Below are 6,176 nucleotides of genomic sequence, written 5' to 3'. Positions count from 1 at the left end.
GGGAGGTCATCTAGTCCAACCCCCTGCTCAAAGCAGGACCAATCCCCAATTAAATCATCCCAGCCAGGGCTTTGTCAAGCCTGACCTTAAAAACTTCTATAGAATGACCTATATGGTGTGTACTACTCAGCCTCTCCAACAGCGCAACTTCCTCCCACAGCTCCTGACATGCACACCCACCTGACTAAATGGGAGGCTTTTAATTAGTTTCAGCCAGCCCCTGATTGCCTTCAGGTGTCCCAATCAACCTAGCCTTCTCCCTGCCTTCTGGAAAGTTCTTAATTGGCCCCAGGTGTCTTAATTGACCTGGAGCAGCTGCCATTTCACTTATCCTGGTACCAGGGATTTGTTTAGCCTGGAACTAATATATCTATCTCCCACTACTTTTCTATAGCCATCTGGCCTTGCCCTGTCACACTATGTAATGTCTTAGGGAAATGGTGTATGTACCTTTTTTACGTTTCTCTGCCTTCAGTGCGAGATTTTTCCATAATAAAAGTTTTGTTTATCTCTCAATGTTACATGTAACCCTAGTCTATACAAAACCGACATATGATTCTGTACCGTATACATTGTCACAGTTCTATCATTAGTCCATGTGGTAAACAGTGTCCTGTTCCAAATTTTAGATATGAATTATTTTTGGTCTGGTTGGTAATTCCATTTAAAGAAAATTGCAGTTGACAGGCGTGGTATTTTAAATGGTTCTTGACCTGCTTTTATTCTTTCTTGTACCCAAGTCACTGTTATCTGTGAAGTTTTAGCCTTTATAGGCAAGTCTGAGTTTAGTCCCGCCATAACATTTTGATCTATTGCAATAATTTGTGTCTCTTGCGACAAACCCGCCTGTGACTCAGTTTGAACTGCAGCAAACAAGCAGAAGTGTAGTATTAGTGTGGTTGTGAGTGGCATTTTTACTGTTTCTGTCACTGAGCTGTTTTGTGTTGGCTTTCTTGCACAATCACCATCTTTGGTTATTGTGCCTGTGGAGATATTTCCCTCGCAATACCACTTTAGCTCATTTGCATGGTAATATTTATCTACTTTTTTGTTACTTTGTACAATTTTAATTTGATACACAGAGGCACTTAATCTGTCCACAACAATATATAGCCCAGGTTATGGGTTACATAAATTGTGTTCGGTTACACCATAAGATAAAATCATAACTTGGTTTCCAACCTCCCAAGAACTTTTTTCTTTGATTTTTGTCAAAATAGGCTTTTGCTTTTCATCTAGATTTTTCCAATTTGGCAGCTACCTGCAAATAGAGCCGGTTCTGATGTTTTTGTAATGCTTACAGATCGGTTTCAAGCTTTAGTCCCTTTAGCTGTGTGCCACTGGCATGCCATAAAAGATGCTCTGGCATGTGCATAGTTTGTTTAGTTATAACCTCAAAGGGTGTACAATTGTGGAGACAGTTGGAGTTGCCCTGAATGCCATTAACATGAGAGGAATCAGGGTGTCCCAATTGTATCCATTAGCATCTACCACACTTGGCAGCATACATTTGATGGTGCGATTTGTCCGCTCTACCATCCCTGATGATTGAGGTCTGTATGGATTATGCAATGTTTCATGCACTCCTAACAATAGTAGGCATTTTTTGAACACTTGTTCAGTAAAGTGTGTTCCTCTGTCTGACTCTACCCTAGCAGGGAGTTCCCAGTGAGAAAATACTTGTTCAATTAAAACCTCTGCTTTTAAAGGAAATGCAAAAATTGACTTTTTGGTAAAGGTTCCAAAAAATCAATTTGCATCGCCTGCTATGGACCTTCATATACCTGGGATCTTAAAGGAGCATTCTTTTTTTGTGGGGATAGGATTATTTTGAGTGCAAACCAAACAATTTTTACAGTACTGGTGTACACTTGCCTTCATGCATGGCCACCCCCAACCTATCGGGGGGAGGCGCTGCATGGTATTTTCCACCCCTTGATGGTATGGCATGTACCAAATAGATAATTTGCCTAGCTTTGCATGCTTGTTTGTCCAAATTCAAGCAACTCTGTTTTTCAAGAGATTATAGAGTGGACCTGCAATGTGAGCAAAGTTAGGGATGAAGCCTCGATGGTATCCTGCTAAACCTGAGAAAGAATATAAAGAAGCTATGGTAGTGGGCATAGGTAATTCCCAAATTGCATTCACCTTTTGCTGTGCAGGTGATCGACCTCCTTGAGACAATGTGATGCCTAAAAAGGAAACTTCTGGAACCATGAGTCATACCTTTGTTGGATTACACTTTAATCCTGTGTCCTTGATGATTTGAAAAAGTTCATTTAGACACTCCAAGTGTTTCTCTTGAGTTTCTGTTGCTAAACAAATGTCATCTACATATTGAAATAGAACAGATGGTTTAGAAAACCTTGACAAAATTCATTTCATTTGCCTATGGAAAATGGCTGAATTATTATCTACCCCTTAAGGTCAGACTTGAAATGTAAACTGAATCCCATCTACTGTGAAAGTTAATGTTGGCTTTCCTTAGACACATGGTAGAAAAACATTTTGCTTTGGAATTGATAGATTTAATCAGGTCAGGCTTTTTGGATACAACAGCTGAACAAGCTAGAGTCACTTGATTCAACTTTCGATAGTCAATAGTAAGACACCATGACCCATTTGGTTTTTGTACTGGCCAGATTGGAGAGTTGCATACTGTTATACACTCATCAATGATTCCCTGCTGAAGCAATGATTCAGTGGTTTTAGCAATATGAGGTGAGGCCTAAAAAATTGGAAAATTTGCCATTCCTTGGAATGTCTGAAATGGCTCCCTTGCAAGCCACAGGGGTGTGGCCTCGGCCGAAGAGGTGGCGCAATTACCAGCAATTAGAATGGCGGCAACTCTATGACTTGTGCATAGACCGATTCCCTAATTTGCCAGACCAGCTCAGCATAGTGAGGTTAGGAAAGGAGTAAATGTCTCTCTGACTGTCCAGCACCATGTCACCTGCCAGCTCCGTATGGAGGTCTGAGAGCCAGAGCACCAGGAGAAAAAAATTAGGTTCTGTTATGAGTAAAGAGCCGGAGCAGCCTGTCCCGGATCTGTTTGGTCCCCACTCCATAGATGATGGGATTTAGCATGGGGGGCATCAAGAGGTAAACGTTGGCAATGAGAATGTGGAAATGCAGGGGCACATTCTGGCCAAACCGGTACATGAGGGAGAGGAAGAGACTTGGGATGTAAAAGGCTAAGATGGCACAGAGGTGGGAGATGCATGTACCAAAAGTCTTGAGCCGGGCGTCCTTCGTGGGGAGGCTGAAGATGGCTCTGAGGATCTGGGTGTAGGACAGGGCAATAAAAATCACATCCAGACCAATCACACAGAATACCACAAAAAGGCCATAGTAACTATTGATGCGGGTGTCGGCACAGGCCAGCTTCACCACGGCTATATGTGCGCAGTACGGCTGGGGGATGATGTTGGTTTTGCAATATGGCCACTGCCTCAACAGGAAGGGATAGGGCAGTGTGACCATTCCACTTCGCAGCATCACGGCCAGTCCAATCTTGGCCACCACAGAGTTTGTCAGGATGGTGCAATGTCTCAGGGGATGGCAGATGGCCACATAGCGATCCAGAGCCATGGCCACGAAGATCCCAGACTCCATCCCTGAGAAGCAGTGAAAAAAGTACAGCTGGATGAGGCAGGAACTGAAATCAATCTCTCTGGAATTCAACCAGTATATTGCTAGCATTTTGGGCACAATGGACGTAGATACAACCAGGTCGGTGATGGCCAGCATGCAAACGAAATAGTACATGGGCCCATGGAGACTCGGCTCTGTCTTCACGGTGAACAGGATGGTGAAGTTCCCCAAGATGGCTATGATGTACATGGTGAAGAAGGGGATGGAGATCCAGACGTGGGCGGCCTCCAGGCCAGGAATGCCCAGCAGGATGAAGGTGGAGGGGTTGGTGAGGTGGGTTGTGTTGGAATCTGACATGGAGTAGGGGAGAAGGTGTCAAACTCTGAGGCAGAACGGTGTCTCCTGCATGTACCATACGTTCCCCCAACTTCCTGTATGTGCCCCGGCTCTAGGGTGATGGTGGCCGTACAAATGCCTGGATGGAGAGACAGTGTTAATCTGAGACACTACATACACAACTGGAGGCTGTTCTCCTAGGTGAGGCGGATTGGTCGCTCCTCACACACTGAAAAATGACATTTTCATTATTCAGAGAAATGAACTATGAACAGCAGACCTCTCTAATGTCAATTCCATATTGTATGGGGCTCTCAGCATCAATAATTCCTACATGTCATGGTCTGAGAAACCTTAATAGGCACCAGCAGGAAACGTGATTGTCAATACTGGTTATTCATCATTGTTCCTGTCAAGAGTGAATCCCAACTCTGTCACTCCAAGTGCAGAAGTGGGACCCATAAGGATTTTAAAAATTAATACTTGCATTAAGGCTTGTGTCAAGGTTCCTTCCCCACTCTGAACTCTAGGGTACAGATGTGGGGACCAGCATGAAAACCTCCCAAGCTTACAGTTAGGATATAGATATTCAGGCCTGTCTGCAAAGGCCTGTACTTTAAGAATTTAGGTGTATTCTTATAGCTTGGCTAGTTCTAGAGGTATAAAAGAAAGAATCAAAATCACTGTCTGCTGGTGTAAGGGCCTTCTCTTACTGTGACAGTCTGAGGCCCTGTTCGTAGGCTAAGGCCTTTGGCTAAGCAGCAGAGGCAGCCATAAGCGGGGAAGCGAACGGTCACCTCCTCACATTCCAAACTAGTCACACTGAAAGACGGTGCTATTCGGCTGTTAGGATACAATCCTGTCCTGATAGTGCCTGTCGCCTCCAGAGAAAGGGAAGTGCCTAGAAAATGTAAAAGGAAACAGTTTGATAGCATCCTGTCTGGCAAGAACTCACTTATCAATAGCTGGGATGTGAAATCCTCACTTCTGTGTTGTCTTGTCATTATAGTTCCCACTTTGCTATTGTTTGTCTGTATAATCTCTGTCTGGTTCTGTGATTGTTCCTGTCTGCGGTATAATTAATTTTGCTGGGTGTAAACTAATGAAGGTGGTGGGATATAATTGGTTACATAATCATGTTACAATATGTTAGGATTGGTTAGTTAAATTTCAGGAAAATGATTGGTTAAGGTATAGCTAAGCAGAACTCAAGTTTTACTATATAATCTGTAGTCAATGAGGAAGTGAGTGGGGTGTGGGTGGGGGGTGGGCATGTGGGTGTGTGAGATGGGAACAGGGAATGGGGGTAAGAAAATTGGAATCATGATTTGCTAAAGGAGGAAATGGGAACAGGGAATGGGAGTAAGGAAGTTGGAATCATGTTTGGCTAAGGGTAGGAATGGGAACAGGGACACAGGTGTAAGGCTCTGTGGTGTCAGAGGTGGGAAGGAGGATACTAAGGAAGGAAACTGGAATCATGCTTGCTGGAAGTTCACCCCAATAAACATCGAATTGTTTGCACCTTTGGACTTCGGGTATTGTTGCTCTCTGTTCATGCGAGAAGGACCAGGGAAGTAAGTGGGTGAAGGAATAAGCCCCCTAACACTTACTTTTACCAACTTAGGTTAAAACTTCCCCAAGGTACAAACTATTTTACCCTTTGCCCTTGGATTTCCACTGCCACCACCAAACGTTTATCTGGGTTTATTTTATTAGGAAAGCATTGTTTGGAAACGTCTTTCCCCCCAAAATCCTACCCAAACCCTACACCCCCTTTCCTGGGGAAGGCTTGATAAAAATCTTCACCAATTTGCATAGGTGACCACAGACCCAAACCCTTGGATCTTAAGAACAATGAAAAAAAACAATCAGGTTCTTAAAAGAAAAATTTTAATACAAGAAAATGTAAAAGAATCACCTCTGTAAAATCAGGATGGTAAATACCTTACAGGGTAATTAGATTCAAACCATAGAGAATCCCTCTAGGCAAAACCTTAAATTACAAAAAGACACAAAAACAAAGAAAATCCAATCCTGTTCTTAAAAAAGGTAAACTTTATTAAAAAAAAAAACAAAAAGGAAGAAAATACATCTGAAACTTAGGCTTTTACAAGATTTAAAAAGAGCAATTCAAAAAATCAAGCAGGCAAAATAGCTTTCTTGGGGTTCAGCTTAAAAGGAGTCCACTAGCCAAATAAAAGAAATAACCCTAATTATTCTGATCTACTTACACATCTGGAGTTCAG

At 42.8% G+C, this 6,176-nt stretch overlaps 1 pseudogene; it reads right to left on the bottom strand.

Annotated features, from left to right (window-relative positions):
* Window positions 1-3,003: 3,003 nt before the first annotated feature.
* LOC140912624 (olfactory receptor 52R1-like) lies at window positions 3,004-4,002 on the bottom strand (annotated as a pseudogene).
* Between the last annotated feature and the right edge of the window lie 2,174 nt (window positions 4,003-6,176).

This window comes from Lepidochelys kempii, chromosome 1 (genome assembly GCF_965140285.1).
Source record: "Lepidochelys kempii isolate rLepKem1 chromosome 1, rLepKem1.hap1, whole genome shotgun sequence".
NCBI classification, from domain to species: Eukaryota; Metazoa; Chordata; order Testudines; family Cheloniidae; genus Lepidochelys; species Lepidochelys kempii.
The sequence above is the reverse complement of the archived record's forward strand: the minus strand, read 5'-3'. Positions and strand labels throughout refer to the sequence as shown.